Genomic DNA, 16,403 nt, shown 5'->3' on the forward strand with positions numbered 1-16,403 from the left:
GGATTAGAGTTTAAAATTAATAAACTTCCATCTTTCTTTTTTAAATCTAAAAAAACCTATCAGATTTCTTTGTCTTACAATTGGAAAGCGGTGAACAAGGATTCACTGAGGGGGAGCTAAAACACGGCGGTTTAAAAAAATTAAATCCTGTTACGGTTAAAACAGGCAAAGGCTGAGAGGGAACCCCTAGACCTCTTCTCACCTGGTTGTAACAAGCTCTTTATAGGACTAAATATCTTTCGGTGTTACTGTGTTTAATAGCCAAACAACATGGGCCAAATTTTGAGGACCTGTCGGGGGTGGGAATGGAGGCGGGCGGTGGATGTAAGAACCAGCACAGACTGGCACACTGGATTCCCATCACCATTCCCAACACCGGTGACCTTCACCAGGGCAGGGAGGGTAGCCCCGAGAACCAGCTCGATCTGCAATGATGCTAAGTACGGTAGTTAAAGAGCTCATTGAGGGCCATGTTCAGATTTTGGTGGGGGCGCACTGCCTGCACATACTGTTTGGAGCAGACCAGGTACACTGAAACAGCAACACAGTGCGAGAGGCAGTCATGGCTGCCCCAACAAATTAGATGGGCCCCGTGAAATGGAGAAAGGTGCAAAGAGGGACTCGGTCATTGGCTCACAGGTGCCATTGAGTCATCAGATTTTGCGGGGAGAGCAGTCAGTAAGCAAATGGGCAGTGCAGGGTATTGTCACGTTCCCGTCATCGCAAGGGCACAAGAGCAGGGGGTAAGCCTTCCAAACACAATTAAGATTCCACCTGAGCACAAGGAAGGCAGCAGCTGGCAATGGGAGCACAAGTCTCAGATTTTGGGTCCAGTGGCGATGAGGAGCAACGTCTCTGCAGAAAGGGTAGAGCCCTAGGCATCAGGAGGGCAGAGGAGAGGGAAGAGGGGCAGGAAGGCAATGGAAGCCATACCCTCAGCATTGGATCTACCGCCAGAGAAACAGCTACCTTGAGATAGCCTAGAACCAGTGCCGGAGAAGATTGCAACTCTCTAGGCAGCTGGTCACAGAGCTATTTCCCCGCATCGGTGAGGACCTCACACCTTGCAGCACTGCTCACCATGCCCTGCCAGAAGTCAAAGTCACTGTGGCTTGAACTTCTTAGCCTCTGGCTCCTTCCAGGATCACCTTGGTGGTGTCTTGCAAGTGGCAGCACACCACTGCATCTCACAGGTCACTGATGCCCTTTTTTGTGAAAGCTGGGCAGTACATTTAATTCCTGACAGATGGTGCCGCGCAGGCACAGAAGGCATTCAGTTTCACCTCCATTGCTTGATTCCATCAGGCATCATCAATTGCACCCATGTGGCCATCAGGACACCGAGTGAACAGCCAGTGAGATTCATCAACAGGAAGAGCTTCCACTCCCTCAACATTTAACTGGTCTGCGACCACAACAAGAGCTTCCTCCATGTGTGCGTCCTCGTTCCTGACAGCTGACATGACTTTTTCATCATCTACCAGTCCAGGTTGTCGCAGTTCTTCATTCCACCCCTCAAACTGCGCGGATGTATTCGCGGGGACAAGGGTTATCCCTTGAACAGATGGCTTACGAGACTTTACGAGATGCCGAGACAGAGCCACAGAGGCGATACCACTGCAGCCATCAGTTTACTTGGTCAGCCATCGAGCAGGCCATTGTGCTTCTGAAGATGCAGTTCTGGTGCCTAGAACAGTCCAATGTCACCCTGCCATACATTCCTGCAAGGATCTCACGCATGGTGGTGGTTTGCTGCCCTCTCTTTAACATGGCCTTCCAGAAAAGTGTGTACCTTGAAGACAGTGAAGCACTGAATGGGATGGGCACAGCTCATCAGAGGAAGAGGAGGAGAAGGATGTGGAAGAGGAGGGGGAATAGGAGTAGGAGGAGGAAGATACAGAGCACAGAGGAGTCCCAGCTGCAAAGGGAGGTGGCTGGAGCTGGCACAGGTCTCGAGGGTCTCATCAGGATACCAACAAAGTGAGTTCCATACCATGCCGTTCCTCCTGTTTCAGAGGGGCTCAGCTGAAACGAACCTGAATCAGATGTTGATCGTATCCTGATTCTTCCTTGGCACCTCTGACTGAGCAGGGCCCAGTGACTGAGGCTGCCCTTGCAATAATGCCGCTGCAGCAGCCTCTGGAGGTGTTCCCACTGGCACCTCCACATAAAGGACGACCGCCGCGTGTGTGGACCCATCAAGGTGATTATATCTGCGCTGGTGGAGGGTGTGTTTGTAAGGTGTGACGGTGCTTGGTCTGAGCTCTGCTGTGGCTGCATTTGGGCCAGTGATGTTCAAGGAGTCGGTCTTATTGCCTCAACATCTGCACCTGTGGCAGACACAAGAAGAAATCATGAGAACTCGCCTTGGAGAGCGGAAGCCTCTGCAGTGCTGAGGCTTCCCAATGCAGCTCAGTCTTCGATATGCTGTCGGACAGGGTGGAGTGCAATGCACCCCCATAATGAATGCATTGCACTTTCTAATCACCATCTCCACCATGGATGCCCATCTCGCCTTGCCTGACTTCCTCGTGGTCAGCGACCCGGGCGATGTCCATGGCTCCCTCCTCCTGGTAATGAAGTACAGGTATGGAAACCCTCTTCCTGTCTGGGCCCTCTCGTGGGCATTATGTGCCCTTTTCTCCTGCAAGGACAAAAGAGAGAGAGGGAGATAAGGCACTGCTGGCCTCTGTGCCAATGCCAGCTGCTCCAATTCTTTAGAAACTGCAGGTTCTCAGCAGCTCTAGGACTCTGAGTCATTCTGAGGGGTCAGTAATTGTCCTGGGCACATACTCCTCTCATGTTCAGGAGCAGCATGCTTGTTCAGGCTCCTCAGCTGGAATATCTGCAGGAGGGCGAATACCCAGAAGCATATCCTGAGGGTTCGGAATTGCCCTCACCTTGCCAGAGCAAATAGGGTCATTGAACTTCTTGCTACACTGGACCGACTTTCTGCACACCACAGTCTGTCTGCTCACAGTTTCAGGGACCTCCATCCAGGCCTGCTTGGTTTGGGAGGGTGGCCTTCTCCTGCCATCCTCCTCTTCTGCATGGCCTCGAGGAGAACTTAACCAAGCAGGACTGGATGGAGGTCATTGCAAATCAAGGGGCTGCCTTGCCCCATGTTCCAGGCTTCTGCCTCTCCAGAGACATCTTTCCAACAACAGGAATGCATTGAGAATTTCTTTAGAGCAATGGACGGAATTCAAAATTCTCCTACCCAGCATATCTACAAACAGGAAGTTTAGTGTCATGTGTGGTAAGGAGACAAAATAGAAGACCCATGAAATTTCTGCATTTGTCACACTAAACCCTTTACCCTCCCAGTATGCTAAACAATACATCTTATGAGTCTACACAAAACCACTGAGTGCCTTAACTCAGGTGCTGCCAAGTTAACAGGTTTATTGATAAATCCTGTAGCTTCTGCTCAGCTGTTCCTTTCTGATTGGGGATTTCACCACAAGGAAATATTGGGCAAACCCCATCTTTGTATGTTTTATATCAGCAATGCTGGTGAATAATGAGCCCTTGAAAGGACCCACAAAACAAAATTGTGACTTTAACAAGTAAAAGCATAAAATAACATTTTTTGTAAAAGTATGTGGTTTAGGGATTTACAGACTCCTAACCATTGGTTAATTCCTGACTGTTCCCACTTAATCACTCTATGAGCACTTTGTGCAATTGCATAGCAATTGCTGTGGGACATCAATTGATGGGAGGAGGGGGAATTTGCCATTCAACAGTCTCAATCTATCAACCAATTATTTCGTTGAATAAAAGGCAATTTTACTTTTTACTTTGAAGCTTTCGGACATGATATTTAGATTTTTCCCCACTTTTTTCAGGAGCTCATTAGTTAAATGAGTATTCCTGATTGAAAATCATCCAATTTGTGAGAAAATCAGTTTTAATAGGGAAGAGATGGTATCACAGATGGTCTCAAAGGGGCTTCAGATAAAAGTTTTTCCCCTCTTCTTTTAAGCAGTGTGGATATGAGAAAAGAAAGTAAAGAAGAACAGATTTATTTATTTTTCTTTGGCCAAGAAAGAATAACTTGGGAATCGGGGAATATTTGTGGAGGTATTCCATTATGAATCTAATATGTATTATAAGCTATATTTCCCATTGCTTTAGAACCTGTTTGCTACTGTTAGTTGTCAGCATGTTTCAGGAAACACATTTCCATTTTCTTAATTTGTATCCTGTCCACAGTAGAGAGAATCCAGCTCAGACGTTATGTAGATTTTTTTTCCTTCAAGCTGCCACTCTGACTTTGGGACCTGCTCCATGCCTTTCATCAGCTGCCATTTTCAGCAGCATGCAGTAATTTCATGGCTCATTGCAAGCGTTGAAAACCTTTGAAACCACAAATGCTAACTTACCTGGCCTGAAGCCATTTAGGAACACATTAATTCCGCAAACAGAAACAAGCCTCTCTCTAGCTACTATCGCTATAGAAATGTAGTGTCATTCCACTGAGAGTGTATGGGGAGGAAGGAGCATACAGCTGCAGCCTGCTTTTAAACATCGCCTATGTTGCTTGCAAAGTTTGCATCAGCACACAATTGCAGTGATATCTTTATAGTGACACACCTTTTGAAACAACTTGATTGTACACAATAGCCTTACTAGGTGGCACTGTGACTCATTAGGTAGCATTCTCACCTCTGAGTCAGAAATTTGTGGGTTCAAGGCCACTTGAGTACAAATTCAAGGCTGTCACTCCAGTGCAGTACTGGATGAGATTTTAAACTGAAGCCCACTCTGCTCCCTCAGATGGACGTAACGGGTCCCATGGCATAACTTTCAAGAAGAGCAGCAGAATTATTCCTGGTGTTCTGAGTGATGTTTATCCCTCAATCAACATCATAAAACCAGATTATCTGTTCTTTATCACATTTTTTATTCTTACATGGGATGTGGGCATCATTGGCAGACCGGCATTTATTGCTCATCCCTAATTGCCCTTAACAGCTGTGTGGCTTGCTAGGCCATTTCAGAGAGCAGTTAAGAGTCAACCACATTGCTGTGGGTCTGAAGTCACATGTAGGCCAATCCAGGTAAAGACCTAAAAGAACCAGATGGATTTATTACGACAATTGATGATAGCTTCATGTCACCATTACTGAGACTAGGGGCTGGATTTTACGTTGGGCGATGGGAGCTGGACACTGACGTAAAAGTCGGTGGCGAACCCGCTTCCACCTTGCCTGGGGATCTGTCCCGCATTTTACAGGTCCCCAGGCTTTAATTGTTCTGAAGTGGGACTTCCACCCGGGAGCGATGGCCAGTGCTGGGACTGCAGCCCAGATGAGGACATGGAGCCAAGAGTCCAGGTAAGTTTGGGTTGCCTCGCCGGGAATAATCGGTCGGGCCCCAGCGAGGCAAGCGTGGTCGTTTGGGGAGAAGGTGGGGGGGTGGCGTCTTGGGTCCTGGGGGGTGGTTGGGGAGTGGGGGCGGCCCTCAGTTGGCTTTTCCCGGCTCCAGGACGCCCACTTGCTATGTGTAAAATCCACGTGGAGGCGGACGAAGGCCCCTAAGTGGCCGTTAATTGGCAACTTAAGGGCCTTGGTTGGCCTGGGGCGGACGGCCCATTTTTCACTCCTCCCGCCCGACGTTAAGTGGAGCGGAGGCGAGAGCGGGTCGGGAAGGCCTCCTGGAGCATCCCGCTCCATTTTACACCCCCCACCCCTGCCACCATCCAGCTCCTTGGAGAGGCATTAAATTCCAGCCTAGATCTCAATTCCAGATTTTTATTAATTAATTCAATTTAACTTTCATCAGCTGTCGTGGTGAACCCATGCCTCTAGGGCTTTAAAATGGGCCTCTGGATAGCTACCCCACTGTCTCCCCAAACATTGCTTTTATAGGAATTTGCTGTGTACAAAATGGCTGCTGTGTTGCTTAAATTACAGCAATGAATATATTTCAAAAGTACTTCATTGGCTGTAAGGTGCTTTGAGACATTTAATGGCTGTGAAAGGTGCTATATAAATGCAAGTCTTTCCACTTTTTTACTGTGCTGAAGTGAAGATATGTAGTATAGGAAATTCTTTCCTTGCAATACCACCCCCACCATCCTTCCACCTCTGCGCACCCCCCCCCCCCCCCCCACACACACACACACACACACAGACAAAGACATGCACAGACATGCTTTGTCCATATTTTTCTCTTCCTTCTTTGTAAGAAAGACAACCTCCTACCACACTGAAGTGGAGGGGGGATTAAATGCAAATATATAGTGCATATAGGGGCAGGGGAAAGAAGGTTCTTCCATCAAAATTAGATGGGGAGGTGCCAGGAAAGTCCAACTTGAAGTAAAGATTCTTCTATTCCACAGGAATGGGGAGGGGGTGGGGTGGGTGGTTGGTGGCTGTCAAAGCAATCTTTCAATGTTGAAAGGATTCCTCATTCACCCTCCTTCCAGGTAAAACATTCCCCTCCCCATCCCAAGGGAAAATAATTTCACCACCAGTGTAATGAAAGCTATTTTTAACTTTTTGTACCTTGCCTACAGCAGAAGTAGTGTGAAGGTTCAAAGATTACTAGTGTTGCTGTAAGTTGCACTTCCCTAGCAAATTCTCTTCCCTGCAAAGCAGAGGAAATAACAACTTTAAATAACTTCGTAAAGAACAATAATTTTGTGGGAATGTAAAACAGGCATGAGGGGAATGCATGATATAAAAGCATTTGTCTTGCAGTCAAGAGGATGAGAAAAATGTCAATAACCTTTCACATAGGTTGAAGATGTTTTGATTTTTGATTTCCATTTTGCTACAGTTGCAGGTTATGTTCCTCTCCTGTTAACATACATATACATTGACACAATGTGCATTGGCCAGCCCATATACAATATAAAACCAATACACACATTCAATGCAACAGAAAATATGCATTGTGAAGTGTTTCCCCTCCCTACTTGAGTTTTCTTCCCTTGTCTCTCCTCTCATAATTTATGATGGGTATAGTTTCAGAAGTACTCAGCATTCTGGAACCATGTCCAAGTGGCCATTCTTCATGTGTAATTCTGGGTAGTGAGTGGTTCTACCTAATCTCTCAAGGGGGCAACACAGCCAAGCCCGACCCTGTCTTCACTTGACATCTACTCAACTACACCTTCCAGCAACAGTCATTGGATTGAAATCAGGGGCTGGATTTTATGTTGGAGGCAGGGCTCCTGGTGCCGGGCTGAAAATGCTGGGGGATCCCCGCCTCTGCCTTTTCATGCCCCCCACCAGAGCGATCCTCTGGTCTTTTTAAATCAAAGAGTCAGGAGCCGGGATCCTTTCCCCTATAAAGATGGGCATCCTGCCTCCACGAGCTGCTCACCAATCACAGGGCTGGCAGCTCAGCAGTATCAGCAATGCCACCAGGAGCAGTGGCCACTGCCGGTACTGCAGAGGCCTCGGTCCCAGGCCCAGCACTGGAATTCTGGACCAGTGGTAGGTGAGGCGGAGTCACTGGGGCCAGTCCAGAAGGCTTCGGCAAGGGTGGGTGGGTAGGGAGGTGGGTAGGGAGGTAGTCGTGCAGTCCAGGGGATCTTGGAAGGTGAAATGGTTCCTGATGAGGGTCCTCTGTGGACCATAGATTGCCCATGGAGGAGGGACCCCCGCCCCCCCCATAGTTTCAGAACATAGGAGCAGGTGTGGGCCATTTAGCCTCTCGAGCCTGTTCTGGCATTTAATGAGATCATGACTGATCTGCAAACTAGCTCCATTTACTTGCCTTTGCCCCATCGCAGTCTCTTATGAGGCCCTTTATCAAATGCCTTCTTGAACGGCATATCATCGATCGATATTCTCCTGTCCACTACTTTAGTCACCTCTTCAAAAACTTCAATCAGGTTTGTCTGGTATGACCTACCCTTTACAAATCCATGCTGTCTTTCTCTGATCAAATGAAAATTTTCAAGGTGTTCAGTCACACTATCCTTAATTATAGATTCTAGTAATTTCCCGACAACAGATGTTAGGCTAACTGATCTATAATTCCCTGGTTTTCCTCTTTCACCTTTCTTAAATAACGGAGTAATATTTTCCAATCTAAACGAATGGTTCCCTAATTGAGAGAACTTTGAAAGACTATAGTTCGGAGATCGACCATGCTCATACTTGCTTTAACCCCTGGGATGGAAATCATCTGGTTCTGGGGATTTGTCACTCTTCTGTGCCATTATTTTCTTCATTACTGTTATTTTTCATTTGTTAATTTTGATGGGTTCCTGTCTCTGATGCAATACTAGTTTTCTTGGAATTTTCAGAATGTTGCCCCCTTCCTCTACTGTAAATACTGACACAAAGTAATTAGTCAACATGTCCACACTTCCTTATTTACATTGACATTCTCACCATTTTCAGTTTTCAAGTGGCTCACATTTCTCCTCACCATGCTCTCTTTTCCTAATCTAATTGTAAAAAACTTGTGTTGAATTTGATATCCCTTGATATTTTGATATCGTAAAGAAGAATATTTAAAAAGGGATGAATGTTGTGCCAAGGAGTGGAACATTTCCCCAATTTTGTTTCCACTGACAGAATAAAGCACCCCTAGGTTAAGTACAGTAAGGGCAGGATTTTGTGTTGGAGGTGGGGCTCCCGGCGTGGTCTGAAAAGGCACGATAAAACCTTTTCGTGTCCCGCTGGAGCAACCCTCCAGTCTTTTTAAATATAAATTTCACGAGCTGGGATCCCCGTCCCTTTAAAGACCTCCCTCCTCCAAGAGATGCCGGCCAATCAAAGGGCCAGCAGTTCAGCAGTATCGGAAGCAGGTGCGGTGGCCATTTCTTATACTGCAGAGGATTGGACCCAGGCCCAGCGCTGAAACCACAGACCTCAGATAAGTGAGGCGGTGTTGCCGGGGCCAGTCTGGAAATCCCCGGCGAGGGGGGATGGGGGTGGGGGGGGGGTGGGTGGCTGTGCAGTCCAGGCAGAGGGAGGTCCCAGGGGTTCCTGGCGGGGGTCCTCCATTGGCCACAGAAGGAGGGACACCCCCTCAAGCCCGCTGGGAGTGCACCTCGTGTTACAAGACGCCCTCCCCACGTGGCGGAGGCACCACCCTGCCACTGATAAGATCCCAGCGACGGCGGCAAGAGTCCCTTAATTGGCCATTAACTGGCCACTGAAGGATCTCAATTTGTTTCTGGGTGGGAAGGCATTATCGGCCTATCCCGCCCCTGGTAAGATTGCTTGGCGACAGGCCCTCTGCACCCCTGCCACCAGTCGCGATTCTCCATGCCCCCCGCTCCCCCCCCCCGCCTTCAACCCTGCCTCAGGGGGGACCATATGTGTCAGCTGAAGTATAAGGCTGCCTCCAAAAACATACCTTATCCCAATCTCTACTGCAAAAGAGTACAACATTGCATTTCCTACCTCCTTATACACTAGCTGAGTAAGACTGCCAACTCATGTCAATGAATTATAGGCTGTTTCATGCTATGGTTCAATGCTCGCAAGATACTGGATCAAATGCGGTCAAATTTACTTCACTCACAGCAACTCTGTTCAATCTGATAGTTTCCCTCAATCCAAGTAAAGCAGAGTATTTTTGTTTGTGTGCATTCCCTTTGAGGAGCAGTTTTCAAATAAATCCTACCATCATTCTCTTTTATATTATACAGTATAGAATAACATTTCAAAGAGAACACAAAGTTCACATGAATTCAATGTTCACAGGGCTATATTTTAATAAGACTGAGTATACAACACCAACAGTCACTTTCATGGAAATGATTTTAAATAAATAAGCCTAACAAGGTATTAGAGTTTCCTAGACATTGTCAAAAGAGAAAACAAATGTGGATGTGTCTGTACAAGTAAATAATACAGGTGAGACATCACTGTGCTGCAGCTCAGAAATAAGGTCATACTCCAATATAGAACAACCAATCTGTGGCATTTGGATAGCTAAGTGATGTTGCAGGTTTCAGACTAGTTAAAGCTGAATTATGTGATAATTTTCAGACAAATCTATTTCCTGAACTGAAGAGTTTCATCAGTTAATTTGTTTTTCTTGGAGGATGAGTAATTATAAAATGAACTTGGTGTGGTGCTATGCAAAATTAACAAGACTATCTGCACCAGTTACTCTTTAGTGAAGTCACTCATTGATGCAACATTGCTTTAGTTTTGTGTTTCACCAGTTCGGCTTTTGCTGTCTAATTGTAGAAAGTCCATGAAGACATGGACAACCTCAGCTACAGATTGCTGAGAATAACACTTACAGGTAGTACAGGGTGTACTCATCTGTCACTGAGTGCCATTCTAACTTGTGCAGTCTGCATCCATGATATGAATCGCTGATATTCTGATTATCTCTGTTTACTACTTATGCTTACAAGGAGTCATTTCCTAGGATAATGTTTGGTTGTTTAATAATCTCCAAAGTCAATGGAACTGAATATCAGTGCAACAGGCTGTTTTACTCCACACACAACTTTCTTTTTCAGTAAAGTCAATGGAAAAGGAAAATTGGATGGGATATAAAACGGCTGCTGATTCATTAATGCCCAATTTACATTACTGCCAAAGACTGATTTCAATCCTCAAATTTTTATTAATTCACAAAACATTGTTTCTGTTACCAATTAAGAGCAAATCCTTGTAACTTACATGTGACAACCACTTCGAGTTTTCATGTCGTGCTCATTCTTTAGCATTTTAAAGAGGTTAGAATATTTCTCCATACATCGAAGTAAAAAGCCAATTAGAACCATAGAAAGTTATGGCACAGAAGGAGGCCATTCAGCCCATCATGGCTGCACGGACTGAAAAACTAGCCGCCAATCTAATCCCACCTTTCAGCACCTGGTCCATAGCCTTGCTGGTTACAGCACTTCAGGTGTATGTTCAGGTACCTTTTAAAAGAATTGAGGGTTTTTGCCTCCACCACCACTTCTGGCAGTGAATTCCAGGCACCCACCACCCTCTGGGTGAAAAAGTTTTTCCTCATGTTCCCGCTAATCCTTCTACCAATCACCTTAAATCTGTGCCCCCTGGTAATTGACCTCTCCGCTAGGTGAAACAAATTCTTCCTGTCTGCTCTATCTAGGCCCCTCATAATTTTGTACACCTTAATTAAGTCACCCATCAGCCTCCTTTTCTAAGGAAAACAACCCTAGCCGATCCAATCTTTCCTCATAGCTGCAACTTTCAAGCCGTAGCAACATTCTTGCAAATCTCCTCTGTACAGCAATCATGTCCTTCCTGTAATATGTTGACCAGAACTGTACGCAATACTCCAGCTGTGGCCTAACCAACATTTTATACAGTTCCAGCATTACATCCCTGCTTTTGTATTTTATACCTCGGCCAATAAAGGAAAACATTCCATATGCCTTCTTCACCACTCTATCTACCTGTCCTGCCACCTTCAGGGACCTGTGGACATGCACTCCAAGGTCTCTCACTTCTACCCCTCTCAATATCCTCCCAGTTGTTGTGTATTCCCTTGCTTTGTTTGCCTTCCCCAAATGCATTACCTCACACTTCTCTGGATTGAATTCCATTTTCCACTTTTCCACCCACTCAACCAAACCATTGATATCATTCTGGAGTCTACAGCTATCCTCTTCACTATCTACCATACGGCCAATTTTTGTGTCATCAGCAAATGTCCCAATCATGCTTTCCACATTTAAGTCAAAATCATTAATATATACCACAAACAGCAAGGGACCCAACACTGAGCCCTGTGGAACGCCACTGGAAACCGCTTTCCATTCACAAAAACATCTGTCGACTACTACCCTTTGTTTCCTGTCACTGAGCCAATTTTGGATCCAACTTACCACATTCCCTTGTATACCATGGGCTTTTATTTTTCTGATTTATTTTTCTAATTTATGAAAAATACTACTTGAGAGTTACAATCATGTGATGGTTTAAATTAGCTTCCAAAACTTGTAACATAAGCATAAGATTATAATATTGTATAGACTGTTGCGTATTAACCACTTGATAAACAGGTAGTAATTGTTATGACACGATCATTAATTCCTCACTTTGGCTATCTTAAGGCATCAACATAGAATTTACAGACCATCAGCTTTTACTATGATGGTCATCGCAGAGAAAAAATGTAACCAAAATAAATTCAAGTGTTCTTCTCTGAATTTCCCAGTAAAGGAAATCTGGGCTAGAAATCGAGCTGCAATACTTTAGTGCTGATTTTCTCATGCACACTCCCTCAGGAATGTAGTCAATTTATCCGTAAAATTATTAACACAATAATAGATATCTTAGAGAGAATTCAAGACTAAATTCACCTTGGCATTCAGTGTAATTCTCCCAGGTACCATTATTCTGTATGCCTGTCAAGATTTACTCACTAACAAGTTCCTCTGCAGATGTTGCTTTTTTGAGGAATATTCAAAAAATTGTTGTGTAACCAGAATCTCAGAATGAATACCATTACAACTCAGCTGAGATAAAATAAGCAGGAGACCTGGAACAGAAAAAAAACAAAAGGCACACCTGGCAAAGATTTAAAAAAAAAGAGATCCAGCAAAGATAAACCGAGAGGGAGACCCAGCACAGACAAAATGAGAGGGAGACCTGGCACAGATAAACCCAAGAGGGTGACCCAGCACAGATAAACTAAAAGGGAGACCCGGCATAGATAAAACCGAGAGGGACATCTAGCACAGATAAAACTGAGTGGGAGACTGGCACAGATAAATCAAGAGAGAGAGCTGATGGTTTCCAGTCCAAGGTGGGAAAGACGTAGGTGAGGAAATTGTACGTACTTTAGTTGTGCTCTTCCAAAATTCTCTTGATTCAGGAATTATCCGGTTGGCTTGGAAAATTACCATTGTCACTCTGTTATTTAAGAATTGTTGGAGAGAGAAACCAGAAAATTATAGATCTATTATTCTTACCTCTATTGTGGGGTATTTACTGGAGTCTGTCACTAAGGAGAGAATGGCTGAGCACTTGGACAAATCTAAACTTATCAGAGAAGCCCAGCTTAGATGTCTTGTCTAACTAACCTAGTTCAACTTTTTGAGGAGGTCACAAACATGGTAGATAATAGAGCGTCTATAGATGTTATTTATATGGACTTCCAGAAGGAATTTGTCAAGTTTCCATTTAAGTGGTTGTTAGGAAAAATTGAAACACATGGAATTGGAGGAATCCTATTGACATGGGTAGGAAATTGTTTTGGATACATAACGTAAGGATAATGGATATGTACTCCAATTGACAGGATGTAGCTTGTGGTGTCCCCCAGAGATCTGTACTCAGGTCTTAGATTTTCACTATATTTATAAATGACTTAAGTTAAGGAATAGAGAAATAGATCATTGTTTATCCAAGCATGTTGACAACAGTTAAGTTATTTGGCACAGTAAGTAATGTAAATGGGAACAGAAAGTTGCAAAGGGACATTGATAGATTAAATGAATGGGCCAAAGAACAAAGAACAGTACAGCACAGGAACAGGCCATTCGGCCCTCCAAGCCTGCGCCGATCTTGATGCCTGTCCAAACTAAAACCTTATGCACTTCCGGGGACCATATCCCTCTATTCCCATCCTATTCATGTATTTGTCAAGATGCCTCTTAAATGTCGCTATCGTACCTGCTTCCACCACCTCCCCCGGCAGCAAGTTTCAGGCACTCACCACCCTCTATGTAAAGAACTTGCCTCGCACATCACCTCTAAACTTTGCCCCTCGCACTTTAAACCTATGTCCCCTAGTAACTGACTCTTCCACCCTGGGAAAAAGCTTCTGACTATCCACTCTGTCCATGCCACTCATAACTTTGTAAACCTCTATCATGTCGCCCCTCCACCTCCGTCGTTCCAGGGAAAACAATCAAGTTTATCCAACCTCTCCTCATAGCTAATGCCCTCCAGACCAGGTAACATCCTGGTAAACCTCTTCTGTACCCTCTCCAAAGCCTCCACATCCTTCTGGTAGTGTGGCGACCAGAATTGCATGCAATATTCTAAGTGTGGCCTAACTAAAGTTCTGTACAGCTGCAACATGACTTGTCAATTTTTATACTCTATGCCCCGACTGATGAAGGCAAGCATGCCGTATGCCTTCTTGACTACCTTATCCACCTGCGTTGCCATTTTCAGTGACCTGTGGACCTGAATGCCCAGATCTCTCTGCCTGTCAATACTCCGAAGGGTTCTGCCATTTACTGTATACTTCCCACCTGTATTAGATCTTCCAAAATGTATTATCTCACATTTGTCCGGATAAAATTCCATCTGCCATTTCTCTGCCCAAGTCTCCAACCAATCTATATCCTGCTGTATCCTCTGACAATCCTCATCAGTATCCGCAAATCCACCAAACTTTGTGTCATCCGCAAACTTACGAATCAGACCAGCTACATTTTCCTCCAAATCATTTATATAGACTACAAACAGCAAAGGTCCCAGCACTGATCCCTGCGGAACACCACTAGTCACATCCCTCCATTCAGAAAAGCACCCTTCCACTGCTACCCTCTGTCTTCTATGACTGAGCCAGTTCTGTATCCATCTTGCCAGCTCACCTCTGATCCCTTGTGACTTCACCTTTTGTACCAGTCAGCCATGAGGGACCTTGTCAAAGGCTTTACTGAAGTCCATGTAGACAACATCCACTGCCCTTCCTTCATCAATCATCTTTGTCACTTCCTCAAAAAACTCAATCAAGTTAGTGAGACAGAACCTCCCCTTCACAAAACCATGCTGCCTCTCGCTAATAAGTTCATTTGTTTCTAAATGGGAGTAAATCCTGTCCCGAAGAATCCTCTCTAATAATTTCCCTATCACTGACGTAAGGCTCACCGGCCTATAATTTCCTGGATTATCCTTGCTACCCTTCTTAAACAAAGGAACAACATTGGCTATTCTCCAGTCTTCTGGGACCTCACCTGTAGCCATTGAGGATGCAAAGATTTCTGTCAAGGCCCCAGCAATTTCTTCCCTTGCCTCCCTCAGTATTCGGGGGTAGATCCCATCAGGCCCTGGGGACTTATCTACCTTAATGCTTAGCAAGACACCCAACACCTCCTCCTTTTTGATAACGACATGGCCCAGACTATCTACACTCCCTTCCCTCGACTCACCAAGTCCTTCTCTTTGGTGAATACTGATGCAAAGTACTCATTTAGTACCTCACCCATTTCCTCTGGCTCCACACATAGATTCCCTCCTCTGTCCTTGAGTGGGCCAACCCTTTTCCTGGTTACCCTCTTGCTCTTTATATACGTATAAAAAGCCTTGGGATTCTCCTTAATCCTGTTTGCCAATGACTTTTCATGACCCCTTTCAGCCCTCCTGACTCCTTGCTTAAGTTCCTTCCTACTGTCTTTATATTCCTCAAGGGCTTCGTTTTTTCCTAGCCTTCCAGCCCTTACGAATGCTTCCTTTTTCTTTGTGACTAGGCTCACAATATCCCTCGCTATCCAAAGTTCCCGAAACTTGCCAAACTTATCCTTCTTCCTCACAGCAACATGCCGGTCCTGGATTCTAATCAACTGACGTTTGAAAGACTCCCACATGTCAGATGTTGATTTACCCTCAAACACCCGCCCCCAATCTAAATTCTTCAGTTCCTGCTTAATATTGTTATAATTAGCCTTCCCCCAATTTAGCACCTTCACTCGAGGACTACTCTTATCCTTATCCACAAGTACCTTAAAACGTACAGAATTATGGTCACTGTTCCCGAACTGCTCCCCTACTGAAACTTCGACCACCTGGCCGGGCTCATTCCCCAATACCAGGTCCAGTACGGCCCCACCCCTAGTTGGACTATCTACATATTGTTTCAAGAAGCCCTCCTGGATGCTCCTTACAAATTCTGCCCTATCCAAGCCCCTAGCACTAAGTGAGTCCCAGTCAATATAGGGGAAGTTAAAATCACCCACCACTACAACCCTGTTACCTTTACATCTTCCCAAACTCTGTCTAGATATCTGCCCCTCTATCTCCCGCTGGCTGTTGGGAGGCCTGTAGTAAACCCCCAACATCGTGACTGCACCCTTCCTATTCCTGAACTCCACCCATATTGCCTCGCTGCATGACCCCTCTGAGGTGTCCTCCTGCAGTACAGCTGTAATATTCTCCTTAACCAGTAATGCAACTCGCCCACCCCTTTTACATCCTCCTCTATCCCTTCCAAATTCCAGAACATTTAGCTGCCAATCCTGTCCTTCCCTCAACCAAGTCTCTGTGATAGCAACAACATCATAGTTCCAAGTACTAATCCAAGCTTTAAGTTCATCTGTCTTACCTGTTATACTTCTTGCGTTGAAACAAATGCACTTCAGACCACCAGTCTTGCTGTGCTCCGCAACATCTCCCTGCCTGCTCTTCCTCTTAGTCTTACTGGCCTTATTTACTAGCTCCCCCTCATTTATTTCACCTGCTGTCCTACTGCTCTGGTTCCCA

Source organism: Heterodontus francisci, chromosome 5 (genome assembly GCF_036365525.1).
Source record: "Heterodontus francisci isolate sHetFra1 chromosome 5, sHetFra1.hap1, whole genome shotgun sequence".
Taxonomy (NCBI): Eukaryota; Metazoa; Chordata; class Chondrichthyes; order Heterodontiformes; family Heterodontidae; genus Heterodontus; species Heterodontus francisci.